The sequence below is a fragment of the Lissotriton helveticus genome, chromosome 4_1 (assembly GCF_964261635.1).
Source record: "Lissotriton helveticus chromosome 4_1, aLisHel1.1, whole genome shotgun sequence".
In the NCBI taxonomy this organism is placed as follows: Eukaryota; Metazoa; Chordata; class Amphibia; order Caudata; family Salamandridae; genus Lissotriton; species Lissotriton helveticus.
In genome coordinates this window covers 1,430,403,254-1,430,421,859 of record NC_136063.1, presented here as the reverse complement: position 1 = coordinate 1,430,421,859, position 18,606 = coordinate 1,430,403,254, and the positions used below count along the sequence as shown (strand labels likewise).

Genomic DNA, 18,606 nt, shown 5'->3' with positions numbered 1-18,606 from the left:
AGGCTCTATGTAGGACGTAGAAATGTATCAACTGAAAACGTGCGTTTCTCGTGCTCTTCCTCGCTCGCCTCACTATTTGCGCCCATGTAGTGTCAGGTATTTCTACCTGTAAATCTGCTTCCCATGCGGTTTTCAGCACCGTTAAAGGCTGCAGCGATACATTTTAAAACCTTTATAAAGGTTTTAAAATGGATTATTAAATAAATAGATAAACAAATAAACTGCAATGAGGGGATAGAAGTAATTAGAGGTGGGATTTACCACAAAAGACAAAAGGGTTGTGGAGAGTGGCGTTTAAATCTTACAACCTTTCCTGTTGGGTCACATCTTACTTAGGCACTTTCTCAGCATTGGTCTGGAAATTGAGGGTGAGTCAATAGGGGTGGGGCTTGAACCTTAAAAGTTAGGATAGTCACCTTGGTATTATATGTCTCTTCCTGTATGGTTAAAACAAGCAAGGTCACCGCCTAGGCAATGCAGTGTGAGGTGTGAGTCAATGGCGGTGTGGCTCTAACCCAAAGGGTTTTGCATAGTGAGGGCAGTACTTCAAAGTTCGCTAACACAATTAGTTGAGGATGGTATTTCTCAATACCAGACTATGGGTGGCAGGGATTTGTTTCTCATTGCTCAACTCTACATATTCAGTATGTAATCATTTTAGACTACAAATAAGTAGGGTCCATCACCTAGCTGCGTTTAAAGGTAAGAAACACATTTTGTAACCATATCCTGCATCCGAAAGGTAGCCAATTATGTGTTTTTCTTGCTTTAGTGGCATGAACTCGTTTGAGAGACAATCGTTCGACCCAGCAAATTCTGACATTTATTTGGGTGTTGTTCCAGATTATGGGTGTAGTTGGAGAGGATCTTTATTCTGGCCTTTTTTTTCTTTCATTTCTTCGATATCCCAGTAGGTGATGCAACTGATCCCTGTAAAGGTATATAAAGGTACTAACATGCTTCAACAATGAGTTTACAAAAAAGTATTTACAAGGGAAATTACATGAAATAATTACCTTGAGTATGCATGTAATGCACAGCCTGATGGTACTGAGTAAGTTGACCTGAGCTCTCCCAAATTGTCAACAACACATATTCCTAGATTCTATGATTCAGCATGAAGGAATATTCTGATTGGAGGTGAGAAGTTATGAATTGGCTTAACTTTTTTTGTAGTCAAACGTGAGAGCTAAAAACAATCACTACCATTATTCATATGGAGAAAGTAAACATGTCAACGGTAGGGACTGTCAATTTTCTGTCTAAATTGGGTATCATCATCCTGTCACTGAAATAATAGTTAATGTCCACAAATGATATCCATCAACACTTTCAATTAACTACTGAAAGGGGTATTACAGCGATGTAGAAGGAACAATACAAATGGTTATGTTGATAAATGAAAGCTCATAAATTAGCCTGCTAGCCATTCTGCCTTAGAATCCGAACCTCCTGATAGATAACTGGTCCACTTTGGTGACCTCCATTAAGAGGTGTATGAACAAATCCGGGTGCCCTGGTTGATGAAGAACTAGTAACCCACTTTAACAATATTTCAAGAAGGTTATCAACAACATCCAGTAAGGCGATTTCTTATGTCTAGGAGGGAACTATTCATGGACTTGTTCAAGATGTTGGAGCCTTCTCAAGATTTCTTTCGACAATGGTTAACTCTGTCATCTATCAACAGCTTCTAAGCTTCTAGGAACCAGATTTCATTTTTCGGAGTGGAGTTATTTTGACATGTGTTTAAGGAACTGGTTCTATCCTCTCACGGAGGGTCCTTTGCTGGAAGTTGTGGCTCCAGGTGCTGACTATCCCTGGGAAGGCATTGTAGGGAACTTTCTCATTAGGAACAGGGTTAAAAAGAAACTTCGGTTGTGGAATCTTTTGAGCTTCAGCATCAGTAATCAGGAGAGAATCTCCATAGGACAGTTGAGAATGAGTGCTTGCCCGTATTGGGACAGCAGCGGTGTCATGCACTCACCTGGTCCTAACCATGGAGACGATATTGGAGCCGATGCTGGACTTCCTATCCCTCTCGAGGAACTGAAACCTTGGATCGCACACTGTCCCCTGGGGGAAAGGGAGGGTTGGGATAAATAAGAAACAAGAAGCTTGTAGTATTGGATCTGCTCAGCAGCTGTTCAATACTGCATAACAGGATTTGTCGCTCCAGAGACCTACTGTGTCTGCAAGTTAGATATGCACTGGACCAGAATCTCTTGTTTGCGATGATGCAATACACTGGAAAAAACAAGAGTAGGCTGTTACCATCAGTACACTAACAGGCCTCTATATACAATGACAATACTTTGACTTCAGTGATATACACTTACAGGTTTTATCAGCAGCTCGACAAGGGAGCAGTATAACCAAAATCACAGATTGAAGTGGTGGATACTCCCAAGAATTAAACTTGGAACACGGATTTCGGTACAAGGTTCATACATATAGCAAATGCTCTGAAGTGCTTTCTCTAAGCACTACTGTTCATCAGAGAAACACAAAGCTAAAGTATTTAATCCTTGTGTAATCACAGTTCTAGCACCACAATTGCAGGAAAGGACAGGAGTACAAACACTCAAGAGTTGCAAGAGTAAATCAAAGTGATGGCATCAAGGAAAAGTCTATGGTCTTTGAAGAAGCGGATACTCGGTCCTGCTTACTACTATAGGAGGATAGGTGCGCACTAACCTGATATCACTTAATTAGCCTATCTCTTCCACTTGACTGATGTTTGAAGAAGATCTTAAGGCTTTGACTCAGGGAGTCGAGGGGGTCCGGGGTAGCTGTGAAATAGAGGAGGAAGAAGTCCAGGGAGCTTGAACCACTGGTTAACTTGGAGTTGAAGGAGACTGGAGTGCTTCTCGGTTCCGGTAGGATTCTTAAGGTGAGTGGAAAGGCGAAGCTTGTTCCGCAGGGAGTGTGGCCAAGCCATGACTTGGGGATGGGCAGTGTTTATATACCCTCTAGAAGGCTCAACGGATGTAGCTAGATCACGTGTGGCATGTTGGGCACTTGGCCGTCTGGAAAGTTCTCGAACCCTGAAGAAAACACATTAGTACACTCAATTTGATCATGCAAATGGGTAGGTGCAACTTGATAATTGGACCCAAATAACAGGAAACAAATGTATCATTTTCACTCGAACATGCATAATGGAATAAAACACCAAGGCCCCAGTAACAGCAGGAGCAAGGCTTGTCATTGGTTCACAAGATTCTGGTGGAAGCTTGCAGGGATTCAATGGAAAACCACACCAAGGCCCCGTTAACAGCAGGTGCAAGATAATTATGGTTCATGGGTTATGGGGGATGCTTTCAGGGATTCAAGCGCAATGGAATTACGGAAACATGATTCATGGTATCAAAGCACGCCATAAAGTGCCACAGGGGTAATACAACATGAGCACTGCGCGCTAGGCCCACTACACAAAGGGCGCATGAGAGGGTCGAGACAGGCAGTATCTTATCCCGTTGGATGCTTGATTTCCACCAGTGTCCAGAAATTCGGATAAGGATATGCACGTGAACTGAGGAGCAATGACGTTGCCTTGTGATTTTGCATCCCTGCATTGTCCCTTGGACTGACCCTTACTCACAGTCCTGGCATGGAACATTGGGTCTGTGAGCTAGCATGTGCCTGGAGAGGGGCCTGAAAGACATTTAACTTATTTCATGAGGATGTCTGATCCTCTTACATTAAAAAACCTTGTGACTAGCAGTGAAGCTTTATCCAGTTGCTATTGGCTGAAGAGGAACACTAGTTAATCCACCATCTGTGCAGAGCTTTTGGTTTGCCATTCATTTGACAGTTAAGTCCAAGCTTTGTTCTGAACATTTTGGATAATACCTCTATTACCTGATGTTTGATAAATATCGCCAGTGAACGTTTTTGATGCATCTTTGTGAGCCTGATGGCTGCTCCTGATTCTTATGGGTTCTAGGGACTTCCCAACCCCAGGAAATCTTGACTGTGATTGGTAGGAGCTGAAATACTGGCATTGTACGTAAATCAGGGCCTCAGACAAGTTTAACACCCAACTGATCTTCTAAACCACTATTTCGTGACCACCATTACCTATTGACACTCCAGGGTACCTTTTAAAAACTAACTTTACAAAGGGTGTCATACTTTTTCTGAGATCCCTGAAGTTGTATGGGCAACCTGCCAAAATAAAAGATGAAATTGCTGCTGATAAGGATACTATATACTTGATAGAGACAGAAAGCATGATTCCAAGCTTCCTTGACACTCGAGGGTTGCCTCGAAGAGCAGTGTAGCCGTAATGCAACAAAATGAAGTGAATGCTGTGACAGTGGCTGTGGTTTCAATACTGAAGGAATTTCCAGCCAGAAGTGAAACATTTTAATACCACCTTAGTTGTATACACTGTAAAAAGCAAGATCAAAATATAGAAAACACAACCTGCATATAAAGACCGTATTTACAGTGATTACAAAGTAGGAACACTGGGTAGCCAATTCACAATCAAACCATACTGTTTTAACCTGTTTTGATGATTATTATCACTGTATCATTTGTCATCAAATGTTCACAAACATAAAGGGCAATCCTCTTCCACAAGATACAGAGACCAAAGCTATACTGCATGAGGGTATCTCACTATTAATCCTCCCACCCAAAATGATGACTTCCGCTGTCTTGTTCAAAATCACTACAGTGGTTGTAGAACTCTGTTTACTACGTTGGGACCATAATATTCTCTCATCGGAAACAATAAACTAATGCTATTCTAAAGGAGGAGATCTGAATACCCCCCCCCCCTTCTGTCTAAATCTTAGGGCACTATCAGTGTTGTCAAAGATCACTAGCTTATGGAGATCCCTTGAAAATGACAAGCGATCAAGAAAGAGGAAGGTTGAGGGTAAGTGGTCCACAATGATAAAACAAGCCAATATTGGCACAAGATGGGGACTTGTTATGCATGGACTCCGCTCACTAACACTTGTATGTTGATCTTAGCTTGCCCTCCTCCAATCTCTCAAGAGGGCTAATGAGAGATTCATAGCACTTCGGGTTAGGGTCCCATGACTTATGGGTTACGGGGACTTTCATGCAGAGGTCAGCTACAGCAGCAGCTGGTAGTAAATGTTCGCAGTTACAGAAAAAACTTTAAGGTACACAAAACTGGAGCTCCTACAATCCGCGGCATGGAGGTGGTGATACACAAAAGTGAGAACATGTTTGCATTCCGTGATGTGCTTGTAAAACTGCAACTGAGTAATGGTCCAATTTTTAAAGTAGTTAGTTCTAACTCATACCGCTTCAAACCAGGAGCTAGCCACCAGTGTGTAATGTCTGACTGGCAACAAGCATCTGTGAAGCAGAAGGTTTTGAAACATCTTGATCAAGGTGTTCAGAGTTGCATGTGAAAGACCTCAACAGTGTGAGTTAACTGTGTTCTAGTTCCTCTGCACTTATCTTATCACTACAGTTCTACTAGATGCTCACTGGCTTTACTTCTGTGCAGGGAGGTCAACTCCACTATCGCTGCACACTCAGCTCAAGAACCTGCTATACTGTTTAGAACAGATTGGTAGAGTATTTTATTTATTTTATACTGGAACCATAACAAGTACATCATATGATATAAACACAGGAGACTGCAGTTATATATTTACACACAACAGTCCTGTCAATAACAAGGTAAATATAAGTTAAAGTAGACAGAGTTGAACAGCAAAGGTAGCTTCAAACAAGTTTCTGCTGTTCCCCTACTGCCATTAATCGGTGCCTTTGAAGATCAAGTAATCAGCTCAACTGTAGAGGACATGAAGCATGTTTATATACATTGTACTCAATCACAATATGGGTACAGGGTGTGATAGCTTCACAAGGAAAGAAAATCAACTGTTTCCAATTTTGGGAGTACCAGTAAAAGTCCAGAGTATGGATGTTACAGATTTCCTCTCAAAGTATGAGGGAAGACCATTCTTATGGAAGAAGAAGCCTCACACACACATCTGAATCGTGCTTCGTAATCAGCAACCTCTTCTCACCCTGGTAGGACAATACCACCAAGGTGGACTCACCGCCTGATGGACCCTGACAGGAGAGAGTTCTTAGATAAAAACTACCGGAACAAGGCGGGATCCAGAATAATTAAAAATACCTTGAGGTTCCCCGGTATATCACCTTTAATAGTGGAACCCTCTGGTATACCTAAAAACTGAATTGAGATGGTATGTCTGAGGACAATGGCTCAACCCTTCTCTCTAAGCCAACATGTTTTTGCCCTACTGTTTAGCCTTAACAGGTCTAGTGCATTCTTCAGGGCTGTGGATCCCTAGCTTCCTCAGGAAGGCTAATCGCAGAGACACATTTACTGACAAACAAATCAAGGCCAGGTGAGTCCTACCTGGGTGTTGAAAGGTATATCAACCTATAAGAGTAATTTTACAAGACAAGACATACATTAGAACTTCCCTACCAAAGCATACATTCAACTTTTAATCATGCTGTGGGCATACAAGTGACACCACATGATATTATAAAACAACACACATGATAGGTGACACGTAAACATGCATGTACGAGGCACATGCACTATGGACAACAAAACTCAGTCAGTTCTTTATAACAGTATAGGTAGTTCCTATGAACATGAGACTATACCTTACCCTAGATTTTAGGGGATACTGGCATCTTGGTCTCGGAGGGGAATGATTTATTTATTTATTTTTTTGAAAAACCTTTATTGTAGCATGCCATATAAATACAAGCATGGGCCTACAACCGCAGGGGGCGGCCGCCAAACAAAAGTAAGATCACAGTACGACACAGCTCATCAGCCGACAACCCTGAGGTCCGGCAGCGATTCAGGATATAACGTGTATTAGAATGCACAACTGAGTCTGAGGATGAGACAGAGGTTCCATTTTATATTATTCAAGAAAGGATCAGGTGCCATACAATCAAACAAAAAACACGGGGGACAGGGGAAGAAACAGGATAGGCACATAAGAACCGTTATAATGGGACATTGGCGCCAAAGCATATAGGTGAATGCAAACGACAATACAATATACATTCAATGTTGAGCGCCAGTTCTCAGGGCCTGCCCACCCGGGAATCATGATATCATAAAAGCATAGGCACTAAACACGAATACACAATAAGAATCCGAATGATTCACAAGCTATACTGATCCTTTAAGGAAGAGAAAGGGAAGGAAGAAAAAGGCCATAGAAATAAAAAAAAGGCAAAATAAAAAACCCTTTCTAGCCCCCCACCCTGCACCCCTGCAAATGGCTACAGCCTAACCCCACTAGCAGCGTGCCTATCGCCCCTAATAACTAAACCCCTAAAAGTAGGAAAAAAAGTGGAGGAGGGCTTATCCGTTTGGGCTCCCAGCCCCTTTAGTCCCCCCGCCAGAAACAGACACCCCCTATCACTAAAAGACCAACGTATGACAACACTTACAGAAAAAATTAGGGGGTACCGTAAGACACCGCCTAGCCTTTTAGATCAAACAGTTGCAGATCGAACACCCGTAAAAGCCACTCCAATCCGTCCCGACCAAGTTGATCTTAACCTTGGCCCTTCCGAATCAGCACACGAACCCCCCCCAGCGAGACGCAAAGGCACACAAAGGAGCAATAGAGGAAGAGGGAGTCATCAAGAATAAATCCATGGCGACTCGTAGGCAGTGAGTCCACAAGAACTTCAGACGCAGAAGAGCTCTCCCTCCTAGATGGACAGTCCCACCGTATCTTGCCCAGGAGTCGTAAAGTCACCAAGAAAGGAGAATACGACCACAAAAGGAATGGAAAGTCAAGAACAAAAGTCTCCGGGAGGGGGATGCCTTTCGATACCTCCAAAGTCGATATTGGTGGAAGGTTCGGCAATACACTGATGACCTCGGGAACACCTTTCTCCAGGGCACCATCCGATGGTATCAATACTTGCTTCCTCACGGGGTTCTCGCATGGAGTCAAAATGGCCGTGGTTTGAATGGCTGCAGATTGCTGTTCCAACAGTAAGGCTGGGTCCGGTTCCACCAGGAGCATCTCAGATAGGCGCGTGTCCAATTTGCACAATAAGACATCCACATGTGTATGAAACGCCCTAATTTCTGCCAATATTGACCTCAGCGACGGCTCAAGCATCGTGCGATCCATAATCTCACACCCGACACCAATCACGATCAACTCCCAGGGTGAATCTGGCATCCTTAGGGGGGACAAACAGGATCACAAACGTGCAGATGCGGAGGGCGACCAATCTTTATTCGCAGCCACGGTCAACACGGTTAAGGCCGCAGGCCGGAGACCCCGACCCACCGAACCCCGGCGGGCCCAAGACCGGGTCCGCGGGACGGGGACCCCCACCCACAGCCAACAACAAGCAGAGTCACTCCTCCATCAATGCTGAGCAATGGAAACGATCGCCGCCAAATTCGGGCTGAAACAAAGCCTCCACTCCGATTAACCGGACCCAGCCTGGGTCTCCCGGCCGATGTTGTTGCACTGCAGCCCAGCTGTGAAAGTATTCTAGGCCCCGGTTTCACTGCTGGAGTAGGCCACAATCTTCAAATCGACGTAACTTCGTCAAACCGGCCGATAAAAGTTCCCGGATTTCACCATCGGAGTGCTGGACAGTTCATGTACACAGAGGCTAGGCGTAAAATCAGGATAATGTACAGTATATTGCAGCGGGGCGCGGAGGTCGGTGGAGCCGGGAGCCTAAGCAGGCATCTAGTTTGCTGACGTAGCTCCTCCTCCGGGAATGATTTATTTTATAGTCGCACACTAATGAAGAATAAAGGAGGGTAGGAAAAAATATTCTCCGGTGTAATAGACACACAACTATCACTTTGTAGGATCTAGATAATAGTTATTTAACCAATGTTCTTATGAGTAAACGTAATGTTTGTTGAAGAAAAATCCAAGAGGGATCATTTCATTAGAAACAGCAGGATACATAACCAAGAGTACACTCGCTCATAATGCACAGTTCTTTTTTGATAATTTGCCTAGGCCCCTAAGAGACAAAATAAGGAAAAAGTGGTTCTGTCGGGTAGGACAATTAATTTGTACACGGTTTTCAATACCTAAAAATCATTTCCAAGAAACACACCATGAACACACAGCTCGAATAAGCAATAAATGGTATTTTTTACTTTTCACATATATTGAAATGGCTGTCAAGTGACACTCTACACAAAAACAAAACACTACACAAGGCTCAAGTGTACATTGAGTGACTTATTGTGATAAGTGACAGTTGTGCTATACAAGAAGTGACAAAGATGACATGTGAATGCAAAATAGGGGGAGGCTCTTTATGGTCAGGTCCAAATTATAAGCATAACCCTCCGACAGGGGTAATGATTTCCTGTTCAGTTCAGGGGATTTCATGGACTGATAATGATGGTAACATCAACGTTTCGACCCTAAAAGTTGGTGCGGATTAGTGTGCATCCAGAGCAGGTCTTCATCAGGACAGGGGGTGGGGGAGGGATGACAGCCTGTTAAGTAAGTGCCAAAATAAAATCAGAATGGGGTGTGTATGATTTGGTCAGTTGTTGCAATGGAGTGTTAGCAATTATGGGCTTACCGCTAGCAGTGGATCCTAGTAAATCGGAATCCTACTAGAAACCAAAGTGTATTGAAGTGTCACCCGACACCTCAGACTCACACCGGTAGGTTGTGGTCTGGAAGGGAAATCATGAAGGTATTGATTACCGTGTACAAATTAATTGTCCTACCCGAAAGAACCACTTTTTCCTTATTTTGTATCATTTTTTTTTTTTTTTTTTAAAGAGACCTTTATTGTCCAGCATACAGTGTACACAGCTCCATAGCTTACAACCCAGCCGGGCCAGCTGCAGGTAATGAACTTTGTGGCTCACAGAATGTATATACACAGCTGTAATTCCGGCAACCCTGGGGTCCGGCAGCGTAAATCAACATTGCGCAGTACAACATGACTTGTATACACTTGATATCTAGTAATTGTGTGGTCTGTGGGTTTTGTTTTTTGGACATGTGCGTAGTGTCTCGAGGTGGTTGCGCTGATGCTACCTTCGTTTATAGCTGCGGTGTCTGCCGCGTCCATCACTACCAATGTGTCGTATCTGCGAACATATCTGTGCGGGGTGACATTGTGACTGGCACGGCGCCGTTCGAGGGAGCTTAGAGGGTGTTCAGCGACCGAGTGCAGATGGGGCGTGTAACCTCCAAATGTGAAATTGTTCTGCATCTCAGTGTATAGACGGGGTGCCCAAACTTCGGCTGTCCCATCCGTGCGTACCCAATGGCGGGAAGTAGCATAAAGCGCGAAGATGTATGCGCACGGACATGGTCCAGTTGAGTATGTATCTGTATCAACAATTAACTACAAAACAGGGACGTGGGGTTCATAAGAGGCAGGTAGGGATTGGTTCATGCAGAGTTCGCCGTAGTGCCGAAGAGGTAGAAATCTGAATCAGCGTGTCAGTCGTGTCTCGCGGGGTATGCAAGCGGGGAGGGCCGGGACTCAGGAATGCACGGGTCGCCTGCGCAGTGGGGCCCCAATGGGGGGGGGGGGTGTCCCCCGAGTGACTGGAGGGTGTAGCCGTCCAATGTATGGGTCGGGCCACTGCCGTCGCCACTCTCGCAGCGGCGCAGCCCCGGGAGTGTGGTATGTCATCAACAATGCGTGTTATGAAAGCGCTAGTCAGACGGTGTGTCGAGTCCGATGGTGAGAGGGAGTCGCCTGGTGTATCATGAGTGCTTAGTGTGGAGTTACATCAGATAATGAGGGCGGCAGCTTATGGTTCCTCACGTGATCCCCTGTTCCGTGCATTTCTGTATGAAGGAGTGTAAAATGTCCTCCCACTGTTGCGCTATGGGAAACTTTCTGAGCCCTGCTGTCTCTTCCCGCCGCAAAGCAGAGCCCTCAGCCCGCGCCCAGTTCGTCAATGACAGGTGCCAGTGCCGGAGGTGGGGGGGTGCGGCCGCCTTCCATCTCTTGGTAAGTAGTCTTTTGGCTGTGATGAGGCCGAGATCCCAGTATCTAGCCTGGACCCTATTGAGGTGCGTGCGCTTATACAGCCCTAATATACAGGCTTCCCACGTATGCGGTACCTGCTCCCCAGTACAAAGTCGGAGTATCATGGTCACACCGTCCCAGTACTGTTGGAGGGCAGGGCAGAGCCAGAGCATGTGAAGTAAATCAGCACCGATGAGAGAGCAGCGGCCACAGGCAGTGTCTGCTACTGAGAAGTATTTATTGATCTTGTCAGGGGTGAGGTACGCACGGTGTAGTATATAAAATTGTATGAGTTTAAAGCGAGGGCTGCGGGGGATGTTCACCGGGCCAGCCAGAACCACCGCCCACTCCTTGTCTGTCCAGTCCCGTCCCCTGTCTGTCGCCCATTTTTCCCTTAGGTGAGCAGGTGCCGGGCATGTGTGTTGGAGGAGTGCTTGTGCCAACCAGCGAACAATGTGTGTGCCGTTACTCATAACATGTGTCAGAATCCTCCGTTGCTAATCCCCAGGATTGTATTGATGCTGTAAAGGGGCCCTCCTCTAGATCATCCCAAGTCTGGCGATAAATGAACCTCAGACTGTTAAGGAGATCAAGCGGGGGAAAAAGTCCGGAGGGGAACGGCTGGGCTGCAGGAATGGGGAACCTGAAAGATACAAAGCACGAAATAAGTGGCACTGTTCCCTATTTATAGGCATACCATTCTGCTCTATTAAGTTAAGATTTCTCACCTGACAAAGCTAAACCGGAATGCTGATTTTAGCGGGAAATAGAATGGGCCTCTTCTCATTCACAGGATTCTTTCTGTAATATAGGAGCAATCTCAATATGACTGGCCTCTCCGTAATTAACAATAGGTAGTAGGAAAAAAGAGATCACACCTACCCTATTCTGAATGAGGAAATCCTGACTGCCCTCTCCACGGAGTCTCTCTATTCCCCGTTTTGCTGTATGAAATATGAATACAAACGCTCTGTTTCTTTTCCCCCAGATAGTAACGTTCATTCCCACCAAGAATGTTCCAAATACATTACTTCATGTATTAGCCGTGAATGATTGCATCACACGTAGTTCATTAGCAAAGTTATATGGAACCACCTTTGTTATCTAGAAATTAGTTAATGCTCTTCAGTGTGAACAAGAACACAAATAGCAGCACAGCCCAAACTGAAAACTAGGATCGGTCCCTGCGGCAGACAGCTTGTCTACTACAGTGCCAAAACAAATTAAAGAAATGGATTTAATCTCCACCACAGAAGACCCCGTCTCCTGAAAGCACGCAAACAGAATACCAGGGTTAGCAAAGGTTGACGGAAGTTAACTGGGGAGTAGGCACAGCACTACACCAGCCACTGCAGTTAGAATGAACCCCCCAGGACACCAAAACCTGAAACGAGGAGTTTCACGATGTGGGCGCTTCCTAAGCCCCAGCCAAGTAATCCAAGGAACGACCACGCTGCGCAGTCACGGACTCACCGATGTGGGCGCTTCCTAAGCCCCAGCCAAGTAATCCAAGGAATGACCACGCTGCGCAGTCACGAACTCACCGATGTGGGCGCTTCCTAAGCCCCAGACAAGAAATCCACACCTTGGGAGAACCAAAAGCAATACTCCTTCCAGAACAAGACAAAAGACTCCAACACCAAACGCCAAGCCACCATTCAAGAATAATCGGCAGCGCGTCTTCCTGCTGGAGCACAGATATGCATTTCCCCGTCGCATAGCGTCATGTTGACGCGACGCGCAAAGGATCATGGGAGTTGTAGTTTGAGTCTCGAAACTCGCTATATCGCAGGCAGTGATTTACCAGCGGCCGGGAATCCTGACAGAAAACTCCCCTTCCGAGATTCACTGACTGCCACCAGGCTTGCCAGGATGTCTAAGGTGGAACTGCCGCACAAGTCTGGGAGCATGCACAGCCGTCACAGGCTCCCAAGAGTCCTCTTCCGGCCCATACCCCTTCCAGGAAACCAAATACTGTAGTCTACCTCGCACTCTCCTTGCATCCAAAATCCTCCTCACTTCATATTCCACATCCTGATGCACTCCCACTGGTAACGGGGGCCTGCTGCCCGGACATCGTGCAGGCTTCAGAAGAGACACGTGAAACACAAGATGTATTCTGAAATGAGCCGGTAGATGCAATTTCACAGTTACAGGGTTTATATGTCTGATTACTCTGTAAGGACCAATAAACCTAGGGTTGAAAACACTGTACTTGCGAAATCGAATGTTCCGGGTCGACAACCACACCCACTCTCCCTTGTTGTATGCTGGGCAGGACCTGCGGTGCTTATCGGCTTGCATCCTATACCTCCGTTTAGCTTTAACCAGGTTATTTCGTGCTTGTACCATAGTGCTACAAAGATGAACCAAGCGGGATTGCAATTTAGGGATCTTTACCGCAACGGAGGGTACACTCAAGGGGGCAAACCGCGGGTGAAAACCGTAGGTACAGTAGAAAGGAGAGTACTGTGTAGATGCATGTATCGCATCATTGTATGCCACCTCTGCTGCCCACAGCCAGTCAACCCATGCCTCAGTGGTGGTATCCACAAAACACCGGAGGTATTGCTTAAGGGTTTGGTTTAAACGTTCGGTCTGACCGTCCGTTTGGGGATGAAAGCTTGTGGAGAGTGAGGAAGAAATACACAGTTTCTCACACCAAGCCTTCCAAAACCTTGCCGTAAACTGAGCCCCCCTGTCTGACACTATGAACCGGGGAAGCCCATGCAACCGTATTACATGGATGAGCAGGAGATGTGCTAATTGACTAGCAGTGGGTACTTTTTTACACGCAATGAAATGGCCCAGTTTGGTTAAATAGTCCACCACCACTATGATAGCTGTCATCCCCTGATCTGGAGGCAAACCCACCACAAAGTCTACAGAGAACCTCTCCCAAGGAGTCGTAGGAGTAGGCATGCATTGAAGAAGCCCCTGTGTGGGTCGATGATCACTCTTGGCCTGAGAACAAGTGGAACACTTTTGAACCCATGGAAATACGTCAGGGCGAATGGTAGGCCACCAAAATCTCCGGAGTAGCTTTTCCAAAGTCTTTGTTCCTCCGGTATGTCCAGCACAGCGGAAGATCATGACACCATTCAAACGCCTTTTAACGTAAACTCAGTGTAGGTAGTAACACTTGTGGGCCTTTCATAGGCAACCCTTGTCTGATTCTCCACTCCGGATGCATTCGTAACCAGGTCTTCCACTCAAATGTTCTTATGCCTCTCCTGATCTTTTGGAGAAAATCATCAAGGCGTATCACACCCAACACCTTCTTCGGTTCAATGATGCTCCTCTCTGGTGGAGGTAGAACTGGGGGATTGTTGTCTTGGCGAGTTAAAGCATCCGCCTTCCTGTTTTCACTTCCTGGGCGGAACGTCACTATGAAGTGAAATTCTGCAAAAAACAACATCCATCTGAGTTGTCTGGGTGTGAGATGTTTAGCTGCTCGCATGAACTGTAAATTGCGATGGTCTGTAAACACCGTGATTTGATGAGACGCTCCCATTAACCAATGCCTCCATTCTGTAAACGCGTCTTTTATTGCTAAAAGTTCTTTCTCTGCAACCGTGTAATTTTGCTCTGCTGGATTGAGCTTGCGAGACATGAATGCAATGGGATGGAGGTGACCGGTACTCACATTTCTTTGAGAAAGGACAGCCCCTACCGCCATTTCTGAGGCGTCTGCTTCCACTACAAAAGGGAGGTCAGGATTGGCATGTGTCAGGACTGGAGCGGTCGTAAAGGCTTTCTTCAATCGTTCAAAGGCTGTTTGTTCTGCTGTGCCCCACAAGAACGGGATGTTTTTCCGAGTTAACCTTGTTAGGGGAGTCACCATCTCAGAGAAATGTGCGATGAATCTCCGGTAAAAATTCGCAAATCCTAGGAGGCTTTGTATGTCTTTGATGTTGTTGGGTCGAGGCCACTCCACAATCGCTTGTACTTTTCTTTCAGCCATCACCTGACCCGATGGCATGAGCATGACCCCTAGAAACTCTACTGTGGTAACATTAAATTCGCATTTTGTCAATTTACAGTACAGATGATTCTGCTGTAATGCTCGAAGGACTTGACCTACATGATCTTGGTGTTCCGTATCATTGTTTGAGTATATTAAAATGTCATCTATGTATACCACAACAAAGATATCCAGAAACTCACGTAGGACTTCGTTTAGAAAAAATTGGAAGGAGGCGGGGGCATTACAAAGCCCGAAGGGCATCACAAGATACTCGAAGAGCCCGTACCGCGTCTTAAAGGCGGTCTTCCACTCATCGCCTCGCCGCATGCGCACTAGGTGGTAAGCCCCTCTGAGATCCAATTTCGTGTAGATGCTGGCTGCTCGTACTTGTTCCAAAAGAACCGGAATCAATGGAAGCGGGTATTGATTCTTGATCGTTATAGCATTTAACGCTCTGAAGTCGATGCAACAGCGTAATTCTCCATTCGCTTTGGGTATGAAGAAAAGCGGGGAGGCCGCGGGGGACCTAGAAGGACGGATGAATTCCAGTTTTAGCAGCTTATCCAAATATTCTCGGAGATGCACTGTTTCCGGTTGAGTGAGCGCATAAATTCTACCACATGGAATCTCAGATCCAGGTATCAACTCGATTCGACAATCGTATTCTCGATGTGGTGGTAACACCTCGGCCTTGCTCTCACTGAACACTTCCTCGAATTCCCGATAACAACTTGGTAGCGACACCTCTTTCTCTGCTGCTGTTGTTATATAATGCGTGGTTGCCAACACCTTGGCAGGATGATGGAAGTCGATGTTGCAAAACTCCTGACAATATGCGGAATGCAACTCCAAGGACTGTTCGTTCCAATGAATCGTAGGTTCATGTTTCTTTAACCATGGGAGACCCAATATTACCCCGTACTGAGGGGCATGGATGAGATTAAAGGACAGGAGTTCTTTATGATAACCCCCATACCACAGCTCATACTCGGGGGTATGTTGATCAATCGGGCCTGATTCCAATTCACGTCCGTCCACTGCAAACACCACTTCCGGCATTGGTTTTCGTACCGGCGTCACCCCCAGTCTGCGAGCCTCCTCCTTATCCATAAAACATCCCGTAGCACCCGAATCCACCATTGCTCAAATGTTTTTTGGGAGTCGATCAATCCAGACCTCCATTTCTAGAAAGAACAGACGATTACCAGCATTACCTTCATTCGTTACTGAAGGGATAAGTTGCCTGCTTGAGTCACTCCCTTCCAATGGACTCAAGCACTGAAGTTTTCCGACCCCTTTTCCGCTGAGGAAACAGCCATTTGTCCTGCACGAAACCGACCTCCCTTAGGCTTGATAGGGCATTCCCGCAGGAAGTGTCCTTTTTTACCGCAATAAAGACACAACCCAAACTTGCGGCGATGGTCTCTTTCACTGAGCGTCAAGGACGCTCTTACGGCTCCTATTTCCATGGGTTCCGTCTTCCCTTCAGTCTTTTCTCCTCCACCCTGTTTGTCACCCAAAGGGATAGGCCTGTCTCTTCTTCCGTGATCTCCTTTTCTTTCCCTTAACCGATGGCCCAATCTCAATGCCAGTTCAATGAGAGCTGCACAAGTAGTGGGTTGAGGGTCTACCTGTGCTATGACGTCTTTTAGATTCTCTGTGAGCCCCTGATAGAATATGACAGTTTGTTTGGCTTCAGGCCAGTCCGTCTCTGCTACTAGTCTTCTAAAATGATTCAGGTAGGTGACTAGATCGGCTGATCCCTGTCTAAGTACTAACAGTTCTTTATCTGCCGAAAAGGTCTCCGCTCTCCTATCGAATGTCTTTTCGAATTCAGCTCGAAACAAATCCCAATCATACAGAAGGGGGTCATTGTTCTTCACTATAGGGACCGCCCATTGTGCTGCCTCTCCACCCAAATATGAAATCAAAAAGGAAACCCTCGCTTGATTTGTTAAAAAGGACTTTGGTTTGCAAGTGAAGTGCAACATTACTTGGGTCATGAACACCTGCACTTTTTTCCGATCACCATGAAACCGTTCCGGGGGTGCCAATGGAACTGGTGATGGCATTTCTACCACCACTGAGGAAGGTTGAGGGGCTCCCGCATCAAATGGGTTTCGCTGTAACGCGTCCACCTGAGCTTGTAATGCTGCGGTTTCCTGACGTGATGCGACTAACTCTGCTCTTAACAGACCTAAGGCCTCCAATACGTCATCCAAGGAGGCCATCCTTCAATCAATACAACCGGGAGGATAAGAATACGTGGGCCGATTATTCTGTCAGAATCCTCTGTTGCTAATCCCCAGGATTGTATTGATGCTGTAAAGGGGCCCTCCTCTAGATCATCCCAAGTCTGGCGATAAATGAACCTCAGACTGTTAAGGAGATCAAGCGGGGGAAAAAGTCCGGAGGGGAACGGCTGGGCTGCAGGAATGAGGAACCTGAAAGATACAAAGCACGAAATAAGTGGCACTGTTCCCTATTTATAGGCATACCATTCTGCTCTATTAAGTTAAGATTTCTCACCTGACAAAGCTAAACCGGAATGCTGATTTTAGCGGGAAATAGAATGGGCCTCTTCTCATTCACAGGATTCTTTCTGTAATATAGGAGCAATCTCAATATGACTGGCCTCTCCGTAATTAACAATAGGTAGTAGGAAAAAAGAGATCACACCTACCCTATTCTGAATGAGGAAATCCTGACTGCCCTCTCCACGGAGTCTCTCTATTCCCCGTTTTGCTGTATGAAATATGAATACAAACGCTCTGTTTCTTTTCCCCCAGATAGTAACGTTCATTCCCTCCAAGAATGTTCCAAATACATTACTTCATGTATTAGCCGTGAATGATTGCATCACACGTAGTTCATTAGCAAAGTTATATGCAACCACCTATGTTATCTAGAAATTAGTTAATGCTCTTCACTGTGAACAAGAACACAAATAGCAGCACAGCCCAAACTGAAAACTAGGATCGGTCCCTGCGGCAGACAGCTTGTCTACTACAGTGCCAAAACAAATTAAAGAAATTGATTTAATCTCCACCACAGAAGTCCCGTCTCCTGAAAGCACGCAAACAGAATACCAGGGTTAGCAAAGGTTGACGGAAGTTAACTGGGGAGTAGGCACAGCACTACACCAGCCACTGCAGTTAGAATGAACCCCCCAGGACACCAAAACCTGAAACGAGGAGTTTCACGATGTGGGCGCTTCCTAAGCCCCAGCCAAGTAATCCAAGGAACGACCACGCTGCGCAGTCACGGACTCACCGATGTGGGCGCTTCCTAAGCCCCAGCCAAGTAATCCAAGGAATGACCACGCTGCGCAGTCACGAACTCACCGATGTGGGCGCTTCCTAAGCCCCAGACAAGAAATCCACACCTTGGGAGAACCAAAAGCAATACTCCTTCCAGAACAAGACAAAAGACTCCAACACCAAACGCCAAGCCACCATTCAAGAATAATCGGCAGCGCGTCTTCCTGCTGGAGCACAGATATGCATTTCCCCGTCGCATAGCGTCATGTTGACGCGACGCGCAAAGGATCATGGGAGTTGTAGTTTGAGTCTCGAAACTCGCTATATCGCAGGCAGTGATTTACCAGCGGCCTGGAATCCTGACAACATGTAAGTATT

General features: G+C 45.9%; 1 long non-coding RNA gene across 1 annotated transcript in view; it reads right to left on the bottom strand.

The window, feature by feature from the left end:
• Positions 1 to 2,983: 2,983 nt before the first annotated feature.
• LOC144827539 (uncharacterized) overlaps positions 2,984 to 18,606 on the bottom strand; it is a 28,601-nt gene continuing 12,978 nt past the window's right edge. Inside the window, exon 3 of the long non-coding RNA XR_013610243.1 lies at positions 2,984 to 3,047. This is a non-coding gene — a long non-coding RNA (uncharacterized LOC144827539). The remainder of the gene's footprint in view (positions 3,048 to 18,606) is intronic.